Source organism: Notothenia rossii (assembly GCF_949606895.1).
Source record: "Notothenia rossii genome assembly, chromosome: 10".
Taxonomy (NCBI): domain Eukaryota; kingdom Metazoa; phylum Chordata; class Actinopteri; order Perciformes; family Nototheniidae; genus Notothenia; species Notothenia rossii.
This window is the reverse complement of record NC_136908.1, coordinates 8,538,234-8,555,329: the sequence shown is the minus strand read 5'-3', so window position 1 is coordinate 8,555,329 and position 17,096 is coordinate 8,538,234. Positions and strand designations below refer to the sequence as shown.

General features: G+C 41.9%; 2 long non-coding RNA genes across 2 annotated transcripts; both read left to right on the top strand.

The window, feature by feature from the left end:
- The first annotated feature begins 1,539 nt into the window (after nucleotides 1-1,539).
- Nucleotides 1,540-6,098, top strand: LOC307022106. The gene is made up of 3 exons (XR_013803303.1): nucleotides 1,540-2,352; nucleotides 2,487-2,567; nucleotides 4,856-6,098. It is a non-coding gene; the product is annotated as an uncharacterized lncRNA (long non-coding RNA).
- Nucleotides 6,099-7,290: 1,192 nt separating this feature from the next.
- Nucleotides 7,291-16,442, top strand: LOC307022105. The gene is made up of 3 exons (XR_013803302.1): nucleotides 7,291-7,448; nucleotides 14,907-14,999; nucleotides 15,102-16,442. It is a non-coding gene; the product is annotated as an uncharacterized lncRNA (long non-coding RNA).
- Nucleotides 16,443-17,096: the final 654 nt, after the last annotated feature.

Sequence of the window (17,096 nt, the reverse complement as noted above, 5' to 3'; positions counted from 1 at the left end):
CGCCACAGCCGCCATTGAAGAGGAGGAGCTAAATGAGATATATAGAGCTCCTGCGGATGATGTCACATATGCTGGTCACGTGACGAGAAACGAAGTGGGCAGCCATTTTGGCAGTAATCGCGTCAGTAAATTCATTGGCAGGCACTGGCAGACTGTCGAGGATGGTGGATAACTGCTGTGCACCAGGTTGCACAAATAGGCGTGGGAAGAAGAAAGGTGTATCTTATTATCGCATTCCAAAAGACGCGGAGAGGAGGGAAAAGTGGATCGCAGCGATTAAAAGAGCCAGGAGCCGTCTGAACAAGACTGAAAGATGGGACCCCCCGGCCGTTTGCTTTCGCTTATGCAGTGATCACTTCATATCAGGTGGGTGAAGGAATACAGTACAATGCTACAAAAATAGATAAATAAAGGTTAAAAACGCCAGCCACTTTGGTTGAGTACGTTCAAAAATACAAACTAGTTTCAGACGCACTGCAGTAGCTATCCAAGCTAATAAACAAACATGCTAACGTGACACTGCCGTAGCTAGACAAGCTAATAAACAAACAATGCTAACGTGACACTGCCTATCAAACTGGAATAATTTAATACTTACCCTTGCAGTGATGATGCCGAAGTTTTTGGATGTAAGACTCCACAGTTGAATGTTGTTTACGAAGCCGGACTGACACCATTTGTAAGCCTCCAAGCTTTTGTAAGCTCTGAGGGAGTCTCCTGAGTACACTGATGGAAAGCTTACAAGATAGCTGTGGATGTCCGCGTAGCGCAAGTCGGGTACATCGTCTTCAGAGCAGGAGGTTATGCTCTTAAAAAGCACACCGGGTGCATTATATGGGTCGCTTATATTTAATCTTTCTAATTTTGTACTATAAAGCCGAATTTCACTTGAATTAAAATGAGATGTATACTCGCACGGTAGAAAAACGCTGGCGCCGGTCGTCATGTTTACTGCCAAAATGGTGGCTGATAACCAAAAGTCACGTGACCGCAGGAGCTCTATAGTCAGGCGACGGAGCCTTGTGGGCTCTCTTCTGCTCGGCTGACACTGCGAGAGGGAGCTTTCCTCTTCCTCTCTCTGAACCATCTGCTTGTAACATTACCGCACCATTTTAATTAAAGTACCCCTTTGAACCTTCTCAGAGACTACATTGTCTCTTACTTTTAAAGCTTCTCTCCTGGATGCGAGAATAACGAATAAAGCTAATAACACACATCAACTATATGGTTGTAAACAACCCTAAGTGGGGTTGTTTTGGTGGGTGTTTTCTTTTTTTCCTTGTCAGCAAATGGCATTAACCACAATGTATTTCAACTTCCAAAATGTTTGCGTGCTGTGCCAGCAGTGTTTGTAGCCTCAAGCAGATCTGGTATGATCACTTCTTTTAATCACAACCAGGTCTGATTTACAGCATAACAAATCTATCACGCACTTCCATCACCCTAACCTTTACGATCGTACTGTTCTCCGCCCAAATTATGCCCACTTTGCTTCCTGTATTGACACTGAACTCAAGATGTCAATTTTGCTCCGCAGAGATTTTCAGAGCTGCACTGCATGTACATAAGGTGTGTGTGAATCTGATTCATAGAGATAAAAACATGACATACTCATGTCTTCCGGTGCATGTGGCTGCATGCCTGAATGCATGTGCACAATGTGTACACTTACTATCATTCCATCTGTGTTCTAGCTTTTAATATGGGTTATTGAAAACCTTTAACCCTGCCACAGTTATTTTTAGCTTGCCAGTTTTTTTTCTAGCCTGCTTTCATGTCATAGCAAAGCAGCCCCTGGGACATGACTAGCTTGTGTGTGTCATGTCCAGCTGCTGAGAGCTGTGTAGGATATGGGCTTCCCTCTATCTCCCTTCATTTCCCTCCCGTTACCAAGCCCTCACCCTCTCACCCTCTGTCCATCAACACTCTCCTGCTTGACCTCCCATCTCCACAGCCCCTCCTCACTCTGTCCCTGGGCTTTGGCTGTGGAGAGATGTCCTTATCTCTGATGACAGTGGGTTTGTTGCCAGCCAGGCCACTACTTTGCCCCCAGCTAACGCAGCTCTCAGAAAGGACAGAGGGTCAGGGATCAAGGGAGGACTCTCAGACTGACCCACTGCGCCAAAATAACAAACCACATAAACATTTTTGAGCAATGTCTTCTGCGAGGCAAGGGAAAAGCATTTTGAAGTTCAGTACAACTCTGTCAGCAGCTCAAATCCAAATGTTACTTTGTAGTAGCCTCTAGTCACATGGCCAAAACAGTAAGTATGGACATTCAGCGATGTACATTATGGTCTGGATATATTTTCGCAAGAGGAATTTGGATTGGGAGGAAAAAATGTCAACCGGGTAATAATCACAGTTTTGAGGGCACATTGGGGCCATGCAAGTTTCAATTTCACACTCTGTTCTCCTTTCCCACTCGTTTGCTCATTCTCTCCCCCATCTCCCTCCCTCCCTCTCTCCCTTTCTCTCTTCCTCAGTAATCCTTCGAGGCAGCGCTGATAGCGGAGGTATGATAGAGGAGGGCCTGCTGGAGCGGAGAGGGAAATGATCTGCTAATGGTACACTCTCTCCCATAGGACACCTGCTTACACTCCACAGCCCTGCTGCTCACTCAGTCAGCGTGTGTGTGGATATATGTGTGTGTGTGTGCGTGCGCGTGTGTGTGTCTGTATCTGTGTGTGTGTGTGTGTGTGTGTGTGTGTGTGTGTGTGTGTGTGTGTGTGTGTGTGTGTTAGTGAGTGAGAGTATGAGCCTCATCCATATGTGCCCTTTTTTCAATCAGCATACTGCACTTTCATTTACCTGCAACTTCCTCTCCTCATAATCCTTTCAGTTGAACTTTTCATATTTTATAGCTTTGCCGGCAGCCCTATAGGTCACTCCATTGGACAGTCCAGAAAAGAATCCCCCCACCCTTTTATAGACACATTTGTTGCCTTATAGGAGGCTGCATTTTTTGCATTGACGTCCAGTGTGTGGGTGGAAAGTGTGTGTTGTATTCATGCCAATTGGCAAAAAGGAGTTATGACAGTGTAATAAAAAAGGCACATCAATTTTAAACAGATTTACGTACCATTGCCAAACTTAGGAACTGTTAATGGTAGACTCCTGTGGGAGGTGACATTGTACTCAGCAGAGAGTGTTGATGAGCTTGTTTCTGCAGGGTGTATGTGTGTGTGTGTGTGTGTGTGTGTGTGTGTGTGTGTGTGTTTGTGTGTGTGTGTGTGTGTGTGTGTGTGTGTGTGTGTGTGTGTGTGTGTGTGTGTGTGTGTGTGTGTGTGTGTGTGTGTGTGCGTGTGTGTGCATGCGTGCCTATGTTTATGTTGTGGCATCTACTGCAAATTAGTGCCTGTTTTTATCCAAAATCAGTTTGGTTATTATTCTCTCTCTCTCTCTCTCTCTCTCTCTCTCTCTCTCTCTCTCTCTCTCTCTCTCTCTCTCTCTCGTTCCAGTCCCTCTCGTAATCCATCAGTGAAACACCAACTTTTCTGAGCTCATCAGATCCTTCCAAGCCTGATTAAAACAATCCACACTTGATCATTACACCCATGGCGGCAACAAAGCACACAACAATTAATAAGCACTGCTCACAGTGGCTTTGTTGGCCAATTTCAGCTCCCTCTAGCTTGGATAATAAACAATCAGCACATTTTACATCCTACTAAAACTTTATGAACACGGCTCCATGTGTCTCTCCTCCGTCACCGTCCAGTGTCTCAGCTTTGCATCTGGTCTTTTATCGTCCAGTTGCACTCTGTTTTTTTTTTTGCTATGGCTCCTGTCCCAATGCACCAAGCATGTTAGTTATCCACATAAGTCAGGGCATTTGACTGGCTGAGCCATTTCTAGCACATTTCCATTAACTCCCACAGCAACAGCCCATACATTTAATTAGTGTTGCACGGTGTACCGATAGTTGAAAGGTACCGCGATACCCTGCCGTTAAAAACGTTACGATTCCTCCGTTTCATTAGTATCGGTACTTTAAGAATGACGGGGGAAAGTACTCCGGTGAGAAAGCACCGTTTTAATAAGAGCAGTGTGTGTTCAGCGCTCTGCTTCCACTCCCTGCACTGCAGCCGTGCCTGCCCTGCAGTCCCTCCCGTCTCAAGCACGCTCTAAGTCCCTCCCCTCTCTCGTGCACGCGCTAGCTGCCAGAGCATGCGAGAAAAAGAGAAGCATGGGAGCAAGTGGGAGTGCAACAGCCGCTGCGCCTCGGCTTGTTGACAAGAAAGACGCCAGAAGCGAAAAAGTTGTTTATAGATGATGCTTAATTGTATTTAATACAAATTCTAGTCATTTATTTTATTTATTGTTCTCATTGTTTAAAAGTTTGTGTTATGGTTATGGTTCTGGTGTGAAATAAAGCACAATAATTACATTTAAGACTGTTTCCCTTTTTTTTAAGAAAAGTATCGAAAAATAATCGGAATCGCAATTCTTGACTTGGTATCGGTATCGAAACCAAAATGTTGGTATCGTGACAACACTACATTCAATGGTGCACATACACATATGTACAGAGTGGAACATGTTACTGTAATGTGTATCCTGTAACCAAGCTGAAAGCTATTCCGTGAACACCCAAGAGATGATTTAATATTTATCTGTGTAATTGTGAAATTGAATCTATTAAAGTAATATATGTATTCTAATGGAATGATATAACCATAATCAGAAGGGTACAGGAACCGATGAGGGATAATCAGCTTTGTTAATTGACGTTTCACAGAGTGGCAGCAGGCCACGTAGGATTTATATTAAACAATGTTGCGTAGCCCACACCTATCATGAAATGGAATGGGATTCTGAAAATGTCAATTGACGTATTTGTGTGTCATTCCAGCCAAGCCAACGGGCCTCGAGTTACCTGGCCACATGGTGAGAGGGACGTGTCCTCCACAGGGACCTGATCTGGGTTGGATTCGCTCCTGCCAGCCAAATAGAGCGGGGGGGATCAAGAGCCTCTCTGCCCAGTTAAAAGGGGCTCCATATGTGGGGAGTGGAGTGAGACATCCCCCAGATCAGCCACCATCTGGGAGAGAGGACAATATGCCAGGAAAAGCATGCAGAGAGACAGAGAGGGGGAGAGGCTGAAACACAACACCAAAATAGATGGCTTGAAAATCTGACACGAGTGAAGGATTGAGAGCAAACAGGAGTAGGAATTCATAAGGGGAAGGATGGATTGATAGAAAGGTTGGCAGAAAGAGAAGCAGCTGATTTAGAGGGATGTTCTTTTCATCTGCTGCCTTTGCCCAACAAGCATACTTTAAGCTTTTCCTCCAAAGGTTGAGCCTTTGTTCCTTGTGTCTTCCCAGTATTTGAGCGCTTCATGTGTGTGCTGGGATCCTGCGTGTAAAAGGTTGTGGAGTTGTCAAACTAGTTCTCTTCACTAAAGACAACCATACCCTTTGCATGCCAGTCCCTACCTAAAACCCAGTACGTCTCTTTCCGTGTGTGTGTGTGTGTGTGTGTGTGTGTGTGTGTGTGTGTGTGTGTGTGTGTGTGTGTGTGTGTGTGTGTGTGTGTGTGTGTGTGTGTGTGTGTGTGTGTGTGTGTGTGTGTGTGTGTGTGTGTGTGTGTGTGAATGTATTCTGGCTGTCTTTTCAATGTGCATTTTCACAGAAGGCTAGAAAAGGAACACAAGTTCACCTTTTGTGTGTTTCCTTTTTTTGTATAGAACTGATTGAGGCATTGTGCTCCACCAATGTACTGGTTGTTCCATTTGGAAAATAAAGGTAGAAGCATTTCACCATTAACTTCAGTCAGAATGTTACACCCAGAAACTGTGTTTATGCATAGCTAGTTTGCAGTATGTGTTTCTATAGGAATGCCACCAGAATAACTTGAAACTTTCATCATGATGTGAAAACTCTGTTAATTAATCTGGAAGTAATTCAAGTATTGTATTTGTTTCTTAAGAATTCTTGCAATGCAATATCCACTTGTAGCAACTAAAGTGTGACTTAACCTTTTACAACATCATGATGTATCGGACATACAGTACAGTATCAAGAAGATATCAGCACGTCTAAATACCCTTAGATGTTAGTAGGACTTGTATTATTTTTGTTTTGTTTTTACACTGTAACAACTGTTGCTTTGGTAAAAATAAAAATATATGTGTCAAGTGTTTCCAAGCAATTTTAGGAGTTGGGTAAACTCACTAATGTGATTCTTTCTGCATGTGAAAAGACGAGTTGAACCTACAATTAAAAGCCAAGTTATTAAGTGTAAAATAACAATCTGCTAAGAACCACATAAGACAAGAATAAATAAAGTCAATTATAAAACACAATTGAGTTGCCGGAACCTATATACGACAAACTCTTCCTGACTTCACCATCGGAACCATTTTGACAGTGTACAGACCCCTTCGAGAATGTGTTAATCGGTCACAAGCAGGCTTTCAATAACCCCCCCCCCCCCCCCCCCCCCCTTGCATAACCCTTACAAAAAGAGAAGTATTGATTTGGTAGGAGTAATATTGAGGCTGTTAGAACTGTGCTTTTTGTCCTCATGAGTGGACTACAATTCTCTTTGTAGTCTCAAAGACTCCCTATTGTTATAGTTCACACAGAACCACCCTGGCCCCTGTTCACAGTGACAAACTAATCAAAATATGGCACTGTAATTGGTGGTTAGTGATGTGTAGCCTGCAATTACTGCAGTCAAGGTTGCCTTCATTCTCCAGCACCGTCTTTGAGGGATGTGGGAGAGGGTCAACCTTCTGCTGTCATGGAAGCTACAGTCTGACAGCAACTGAAAACCCTTTTTAATGCCAGCCAGTCATCACTTTAACATGAGGGTGACTTTTGTAATGAGTAAAATGACTTTGTGTCGGAAGAGCAGTATGAAGGCAATTATGTATTTGACTGCTTCTGCCTCATTTCATCACAGTTTAGTTTTGTGCACATTATTCGGGATTATATACAGAGTGCACGACTATTCAATGCAATGAAATGCATCTCTTCCTTTGATATATATATGAACGACACAGCAAAAAGGGTCGAAAAGTTAATGATGTGTCTTTCACTCAACAGTGTTATACGGAATATGCGCCTAGACTCTAGAGCAGTGGTCACCAACCAGTCGATCGCGATCGACCGGCACAAATACATGTGTGCTTGTGTCATTCAAGCTCGGCTCTCTCTGTGTGTGTGTGTGTGTGTGCGTGCGTGTGTGTGCGTGTGCGTGTGTGTGTGTGTGTGTGTGTGTGTGTGTGTGTGTGTGTGTGTGTGTGTGTGTGTGTGTGTGTGTGTGTGGCAATAGCGCATTTAGTGTGATAGAGAGAGAGGGCGAGAGGGCGAGAGAGGGACCGGTGCTAGCGGGGACCGTGATGTTAGCATCTGGTTAGCTAGCTGCACTAACGGACATAAGAAGCTGTTTCCACAACAAGCTGGAGGAGTTTTCCCCTGTCAGACTGAGGGGCTCAGGTGAGCTAAAGGACTCTGAGTGTTTAGATTAGAACGGTTTTGTCACAAATTATTCAAAAGATTATTTCCGTGGTACACCTTCATATGATCATTATAGTTATACAAACAATAAGAGAATAAATGAAAAACAGGTATGAAATACTATATGGCAGTAAAACAAGAATACAGTTTAAAAAGGGAATGATTTGTAAAATATCCATAAAGAAAAAGAAAATCTGTTTACAGTTCTGTCTCATATGGGTGCTGGGAGACGAATCCATAGATCTCTTCATGTTGCTCTCAAAGTGCACCAGATTGATGCTTTCAACTTCCGTATTTAAAAAAAAATCTTCCCGGGTGGAGCATCCCCCGGACCCCCCTAGAGGAGGTGAGGATCCCCCTAGAGGAGTTGAGGTCCGCCCCCCAATAGCACTTTACCCCTGCCCATAGACAAGTTTACGCGCCAAAACACGGGTAGCGCCATGACACTACACAAATGCACTTCATTTCCGCCGGAAGTCTTTTGCACAGCGTCTGTCGGTGTAAACCGATGTAAACAGTCAGACGGGCACTGGTGTAAACACAGCGATTTCGATGCTAACAGTGATGCTAGCTTGGGAACACGATTCTACTTCTTTGACTGGAGATGGCGTTACTCTCCCCCACCCGAATTCAGTGCAAAACTGGGAGGATAACATGACGACGTGGCCCAGCATAAAACCAAAATAAACTGCCTTATTTAGGTCATGCCCACAGGAGCCAACAGTTGTCTGTTGTTTACATAATGCACAATTTACATGATCTCTTTATGCTGTGCAATATATCATATGTGCCTGTACTGTTTGAGTGAAAATAAAGTTTGATGTAATTTCATTTCATTATTGCACTGTTATTGCATTATTGCATTTCATATGTTCCTTAGAGTGCTACAATTTCTTTTAACACAGTTCATCATTCATATTAAGCTCATACTGTACATAAATAACACTGAATGAATTAATTGTTGAGAGGAAACTAAAGAAATGGCTTCAACAAGAAAGATCACATGTTTAATCCTAACAGGTATTACAAATTAAAATATAAAAGCAGCCCACACAATTACATCACTATGAAAATATTCATATATAATATTAAAAAATACAATGCATGCAGTATTTGTTGTGTTTATCTGTATTTAATGAACAACATGGCTGGGTGCTGGGTGCTGGTTTGTGGTCGTAGCACTCTCTATCTAACCACTCGTTCAGGTGCTTTCTCGAGTGATTGCAACCAACTACCGCACACGTAGTTCCCGAACCACTTTTCTTCATGTTGTAATTGTTATATCCTCTTTGTCTCTGCGATATCAGTGCTTTGTCGGCACAACGGAGCTAGCTAGCAAAACAAACCCAGTCCGCCAAAACGGAAGTGCATTGCATCGAAGGGAGGAGTTCAGGATGTAGAGCGGAAACGGCTCAATAACTTGTGTATATGCTGTGAGCTGATTATGGAGCCTTCATTGTAACAGTAATTCAGATGCAATTAGCCTATATAAAAGGCCTCAAATTGGAAGCACTGTCTGGGCCGTCTTTTTCACTCAATTCTGCAATAGGTAGATCTCGCCTTTCACCTAGGCCGAGGTCGGTGATCTTGGGCTTAAAAAGGTTGGTGACCACTGCTCTAGAGCATTAAATAGACCCTCCAGAAAAACGCAATTCTGCAATCGCAGAATTGACCGCATAATCAGCAAAATGGCGAAGATTTTTAAAAGGCCGCATATTTATCAAAAGGCCGCATAATCCCCGCATTTTTCCACACAAAGTTGAAAAAAAAAAAACTTAACTCGTCTTGACGTCATCAGCTCGCGCATCACAGAATGTAAACAACACTGTATAGAGTGAACGTGTGGAGCTCACACGATAGAGAAAACACCAAGATGAAAAAATCTAATCCATCTCATTTACCTACGAACATTTCTACTAAAGACCGGGCAAAAAGTGGGGAGAAACTATTCTGCACCCCGTGCAACTGTGTGTTGGAGCATAAGAGAAAACCGACGGTGACGACCCACTTTGATTCATTCAAACATTCGAAAATGCTTTCTGCTGCTGCGGAAAAGAAAGCCAAACAACTCACATTCACCGAGGCATCAACCTCCAAAACCCTTTAGAGCGCTACAAGAAACGAAGTGAGTAGCCTACAAGATTGAAGCTGGTCAGATAACGAACGAGTAAATGAAAACAGAATGAGGCGGAGAAGTGTGTGTGTGTGTGTGGGGGGGGGGGGGGGGGGGGTGAGATTAAAATAGCCCAATTGCTTTTACAATAAATAAACATTGAATTTGTTTAATTGAATAGTAAAGGGGTTTAACGTTAGTGGCAGGTTGTGTGTGAGAGAGAATAAATAAGCCAGCCCAATATTTAAAAAAATTGTTATTCTTTTTTCCCGCATATTTAGCATATTTCGCAACTTTCCGCATATTTCGCAACTTCCCGCAATTTCACCGCATAAAATCACATAAAAACCCCGCATGTTTAATCGTATAATCAAGGAATTTAGCCCGCGTTTTTCTGGAGGGTCTAATTAAAGGGACAGGACCGATAATGCATGTCAATAAAAAAGAAAAGAGGTGGGCCTGCAAGGTCCAATTACATTTTTTGTAATATATAACTGTAACAATCAACACTCCAACCTTTATTTATACTGCATTGGGAACTCAAGGCTATGCTAACAATGTAATGAGGAATTAAATAGAAAGGCTAACTTCCGGGAACTCAAGGCTATGCTAACAATGTAATGAGGAATTAAATAGAAAGGCTAACTTCCTGTTGAATTCAGTGCATGCGGTCTTCCTGAAAACTTTTGCACATATGCTGCAAAAGCAACACCAAGTATTTTATTCATTTATACATTCATTTGTTTGTTTACATACAGTATTATCTACTCATTTTTAATGTGCTGGAGCCTGGGGTACTTTGCAAAGATTTGTTTGTAGTCTGGGTTGTTTGAATGTATTTTAATTGAAAACCTAATCTACCTATGGTTACAATTACAGACCTGAACCTGAAACATAATATGCCACAAAAGTTAAAAATAATTTCATATTCTTGAAGTTTCCGCCCCTAATGAATGAACTTCCAGTAAACTCGCTTAAGGGATTTTTTGCGAGCAACGCGTCCAACAACCAATCACATGAATCTCCCGCCCCCGACATAGAAAGCAAAAAACCCCGGGGATTTTATGCGAGCAATATATATATATATATATATATATATATATATATAAACTCCCCAAACAGGCGAAAACCTACCAGTTTCACCCACTGTCTCTGCCACCTACCTCCATGCCTGGTTCCTCCGGTTTGTATCCCGGTAAATAGTTCTGGTCGTAAAGAACCGGGTGATTTGCTACCGTAATTTCTCATTTGGAATATGAGGAAATAAACTGCGGTCTGGCTCTCCCAGCTTGCACGCGTTTTGATTGGCTAGCGCTTGTACTGTCAGATTTGCATAAACGGGATTTGATTGGCTGACGCTTCCAGCTCAGCTTCAAAAGTTGAACATTGCTCATCTTTTGAATCATGAAAATCCTGAAAATCCTGGAAATCTTCGCTTTGCTTCCCCACAATGCAGTTCGGCGAAAAGCGAGGCAAAGTGACGTCATCCCCATTCAAAGTTATTCATTCATTTTAAAGCTGCTGTGTGGACGTACCGTTACTGACACAAAGCTTTGTGGAAAGGAAGCGTGATTTAAATCCAATTTGTAGTAATTTGTCTTCACTTGGATATTAAAGAGTCTTGTTCTTTTGATCAGTGTCAAAGTGCCTAATAAATCCAACGTGTTTCAAAGTTTCGTTTTTTATTAGGCACCGTATGCTCTTTGAAAAAAACAACTGGTGACAGGCAGTATCAAGAGCACATGGATGTTCACTGTTCATTTCAGTAATTGCAAGTGTAAATTAGGATGTCAGCAGCTGAGAACAAAGAGATGAGGACTTAAAAGCAATCCACAGGAAAGACTAAAAGGACAACGGGAAAAAAATCACGCAATGAGCCCATAAAAAGGAAAATGTTTGAAATACAAATAAACAAAGCTTTTCATCTTTTTTAAAAACAGCATTGAGGCTCGATGCGTCATGAAGGAGAGCTTGTGTCAGGAAAAATGACAGAGGATTAGACACTATTATATGCTAATAGGCGTTTCCCTCAGAATTGTGACGTTGTTTGATAGTGTGAAGATCTGGAATTGTGGGCTTTTGTGTTACTTCAAATGTCTGTTTCTAAATGAAACACTTTAATACCAAGTCGCTGTGCTCGGAGAAGGATCACAGCTCGCCGTAATAATGTCACAAAATGAAGAAGCTGTTTTATAAACATGAGTGTGAGGCGCTGAGGCATAGCACATCTTCCTGCCTGTGACCACATATTCTTGCTCTGACATCTTTAGCGGCCTCGTAGGCATCTCATTGTCCTCTGAAGGCAAGAGATTGATTCCTTTATTACGAGATATCTATGTATAAAATGAGATATGCTGCTTCTACGCTTTGAAACAACATTTTAGATATGTGTAGCACTTCATTCGTATTCTTCCGGGATACTGATTATTAAATATCAGCACTTGGTAAGCATGCATAACATTTCATCTCCAGTCATATATAATGTGAATTCAGTCCCCTAAAATGCATACTAGAGATTAAATGCCTCCCCAACCCAATGCACTTTTCCTGCTTATTTCAGCAGATCATTTCAGATTCTCACAAAAATGTCTATTCCATTTGGTACTCTAACAGAACCCTAATGTAGCTCATGTTAACTTTGGAGCCTGTGTGCCTTGTTTGTTGCAACACCCTAGCACTGATTCATGTTTACACCTAAGTGGCACAATTAACGGATCAATACGAAGTGGAGAAACACGGAGCTCTTCAGCCAGCCTTTGTTGGACATACATGAAAGCAGACCCTCACTCATACAGTATCAGAGCACACAAACAGCAGTGCCTGGTTACTACTTAATATGCAAATATGCATGAGTAATGGCTGCAAGGCAGACAGGGAATGAGAATGAAGACAAAGCAATGCTACATGTTTATTTACCAAGCCTTGGGATGGAAATTTGAATAGGCCCACGGACATGTATTCCTTTGACTATTCACATGACCTTTACATAATTTGTGATAACATTTACACTAATTGCTTGCATTTATTCTTCAATTACTTCAGCTTTCATCAGTAAAATGAATCAGATTTAAAGGATTAGAAAGCTTTTACAAAGAACATCCAATTACACCTCAAGTCATGCTCTTGAAGTGTGTCTGTCCACAGGCGGCGTGGGGGGCCAGGGTTGTCCCATCACTCTTCAGCCTTCATCATGGATGAGTATCAGCTATGTTTTGGCTTCCAGCTGTGAGTGGCGCTGATGCACACGGACACAAATCAAATCCAAGTGAAAGAGGTGTTTGTGTACTCTGTGGGGAGAGAGTTTGTCTTTAGGTACGTGCGTTACATCACGCCATGTTGTGACATACGTAGTGTGGGATTGTCTGTTGTATAACCACCTCTCAGTGATGGCCAGGTATGGATGTGAGGCAGGCGGGGGGGCTGATTGCGGTGGTGCCTCCGCCCCCTGGGGAGGGACGAGGTTGACGGTCTCAGCTCTCTGATCACCAGGTGATATACTGTATGTTTATGGGATGTAGGGTCTGTTTGATGAGAGAGCATGAAGGTTAGCATTTGTGCATGTGCCCACACGCGCAGGACCAGGTATGTCATCAAATGGAAAAGAGGTAGAAAGTCCCAGTGACAAATTTAACTTCGTCTCTGGGACTGACGGCTTCGGGCCTTGTAACTCAGCACTTTAGTGAACAGTTTGCACTTTATTATCTTGATTGCACAGTACAGTTTGGCATTACATATTCGCACATAATTTCTACTAATTATTGAGGTAGTATTTATTAACTGATTAAACCGTATTGATTGGAATGTCGTCTGGCAGGTGCTGGTCGGGTGCTCGGCTCCGCCTGAAAAGATAGGGGAGTTAGCGAGAGCTCCGAAAGTATTTATGCTGGTGTAAGAATGACAGCGGTTGAGAATAATCAGGGTGCAAATAATATGTTGATTGTGTATAAATTATGACGTTAAGTTGCATTAATTGTACAAGTTACCACTGTGTAAAGTTGACATATCACTCCCCCATGTCTGTTGCTGCTGATGGTGTGCATCTGGTGCCCTGTGTTGTCTCCTCCCCCCTCACCTGTGTCTTGTTGGTTTGATTGGTCTGGGTCTCTGTTTTCCTGTCAGTGTGGGTGATGGTGTTCACATGGACAGTCAGATTGAGGCTGTGGCATGTGTCTATGATTAAATAAATGCCCACACCGGGATAGATGTGAACTCTGCCTCTGCCTCCTTGCTTGGTCGGGCCGCTTAATTGTCAGCTTCACAGTCCCCTTTAAATCCAGCTAGAGTTTTTGTATTTTGGCAAAAAAAGTCGGAGAAATAATGCCTGTTTTGTACTCCTGGCACACACCCTGAGCTTTCGTGTGTGTGTGTGTGTGTGTGTGTGTGTGTGTGTGTGTGTGTGTGTGTGTGTGTGTGTGTGTGTGTGTGTGTGTGTGTGTGTGTGTGTGTGTGTGTGTGTGTGTGTGTGTGTTGGAAGTCATCCACATATTACAGCTGCTGCTGGGTTGAATCACCCCCATACCATAGAACAGCCAGACAAGCCATCGTCCAACAGAGAAGGATTTGGAGGATTTAAACTCTGTGAAGGCAGTGTACTCAAACACACATTCCCACACACATTAAACCTCACATACTCCAAAGAGAAAGAAAAAAAATCACACCTGCAAAGCAATTGAGGTGAAGGAAAGGGATTTTTCTTCTGTCCTCATACCTCATTTAAAGCGCTCTATCTCGGCAAACCACATTTGTTTTATTAATTTAATGTCACATGAGGAGGAGGCCGTCAGGCGGCTGAGTCAGAAACTCAGTTCCAAGAACTTTTTTTCTCTGTGTGCAAAGTACGGAGAGAACAAAGCATCATCGTGTAATAAAAAGGCATGGAAGGAGAAAGATAGTCATAGAGAGGAGGGGTGCTGGGGGATTAAAAGTAGCTTTCCTACTCCGATTAAATTGCCCTTTAGATAAAAGTAAATCTAGTAAAAGGCTGCGTAGAAAAAACAGGGGAAATTATTAATGATTCTCTCCTCTAATGTGATTTTCAGCCATTATGTCAGAGATGAATAATAAAGATAAGGGGGGGGAAATGTGTGTTTTCCGTGTGTTGGGATCTTAATCCCTTTAAAAGGAACTCTGCATGAACCATGCACAAGCCACTATCACCAACACATGTTTCTGTATCAGTTGGGAGTTGAGGACCCTCTTTTATTATGGACATGCTGTGAGGATCTGCTGTACTTCCTCCTTCTGTGTTTGTTTTGTCTGTTTGTCTGTCTCCCTGGATGGGCGTGGCTGTCCTACTTTCAATTCCCGCCAACTCACCTCCTCAGCTGCTGCTCATCTCACTGATTGCCACTACCCACCTGCTTAAAACCCTGGTTCCCATCCTCAGACTTCGCCAGTTCTTCGTTTAATCTTCAGTGGTAAACTATCGTCCAGGCCTACTAGTGGTTTTCCTAGTGACTTTTTGATGCTCCTTGTGAAAGGAAATGATTTCCTAATCCTGCTTGTTTTTCCTGTTCCAGATCCACATACTCCAGCCGCTCTGCCTGCCACGTCCAGCCTCCCCTCCTGGTCAGCCCAGCTCCACGTCTCCCCTCTATTTGCTCATCGTCAACTCCTTCTCAGTGTCGTGGACAAAATAAAGCCTTTTTTTGACACTTCACCACTGTCTCAGTTTTAGTGCTTGCATAGCGGGTTCTCATCTCCAGTTACTTCTCGGGAAGCCTAACACATGCATTTTGATGGACAATATTTCAATTCTCAAAAAAGTTACATCCCTACCCCGGCACTAACACGCTGAGTAATTTCAGACTCAAGTCATCTTGCAATTTCAACATCTTTACAATTAGTGAGAAAAGCTATTATTGCGAATTTGTTAGCAGTGGCATTATGACCCATCAATTAAAACAGATGTTCATCTTTGATAAATACAAAAATAATCCCATACAAGTAATGTGTCGAGTAACTAGTGAGGCATGTAATGACAGGGTGCGAACATCCCTACCAACACATAGAAAGGAAAATAACCTACTCATCTCAACTTTAGTATTTGTTAATGATTGCACACTTTATCAGAAACCTCTTAAGGCTCCAATTAAGATAATGTATTTATGTTTATGTTGATTAATACAAAAATAATGAATGAAGCTTTACTGTGAAAAAAAACTGACATTTATTTTTAAAGAGCAAAGCCACAGGCAGCTAACTAGCTTCTCAACTCAGTCTGTGAAGGAAATGAACAGCTCGAAGGCAATGATGTGATTGCATGTAAAACGGATGCTGGCATTAGCAAGAGTGGCTATAACAACATTAGTGGCAATAATGTCATCCAATAATCAGTATTTTTTCCATTTGTTCCAGGGGCACTTAAGTTATAAGGTCAAAAGGCCACTCAAGCCAATTACCACCAGTATGTTTTGCGCTCATATAATGGACACCTATAGGAAACAATTAGAAATGCCTGTAAAGAGGTTAATACATACATTGCTATAATTTAATGAGTATTTTACTTCTTATATGTTGAATTTCCTGAAATATATTTTAAGTTATTCATCCAACCTCAAAACCACATTAGTTTAGCTCTTTTTTCTTTTCCTGTAACAATCAGGATGCAACAATAACACAAGTCTGTATCTCACTGCATTGCTTAAAAAAATACCTAAACAAATCCCTTAGCATGTTACAGTGGTATGATGCCTGGTTTTCTTAGTGTTATTTTGTTAACAATTTAAGTATAGTACATGTTGTTCTTAAAGTTTACATATTTTTTAATTGAATTTAAGCAATTGTTGGTATATTGATCTTGTGTTTAATATAAAACTTAGATTTAAAAAATGTTTTTAGGTAGAGGCTTTAAATAAGCCCAATGGGTTATTTGCCTCTGCACTGTTGTTCGCATGTTATCTGTTATGCTTGTGTGTTATTGTTGGATTGTGCATAACCATTAAAACCTAAAATAAAAACTTAAAATCTAAAAAATCATTAGCTTCTCAAAGGTAAACAAAAAAAAGCAGTAATACCAGAATCAACTTTATGTCAGTATATGCGAGACTACAGGGAGCTAACATGTTAAGCCGACGCCCTTTAATACTCTGTGTGACCTACACAATCAACATGCAGCCGTAATCTTTCATCAGCAACACTTTCATCAGATTGCGCTCCTGTTACATACAGTTGATTGCCTCCTTTTGCATTTTCATCAGCATATGACTGTGGGTTTAGCCTCAGCATGCTCGGACTACATCATTTCCCCTATTCTCATAGAGGAGGGAAATAATGGCCCTCTGTCATTTATTTGCAACATATTCTGATTAATAATGTGTCTATTCATTTTATTAAATGTGTGATGTGTGATATGAACAATGTTGTGTTAACTATGTAAAATGGCCGCATTGAATTCAATGAAATTCCAGGAAAGGAGGCAATGCAAGTTTATTGATATAGCACCTTTCAACACAAGGCAGTTGAAAGTGCGACAAAAATTAAAGACATTAAGAAAATGGCATTTAAAGACAGTC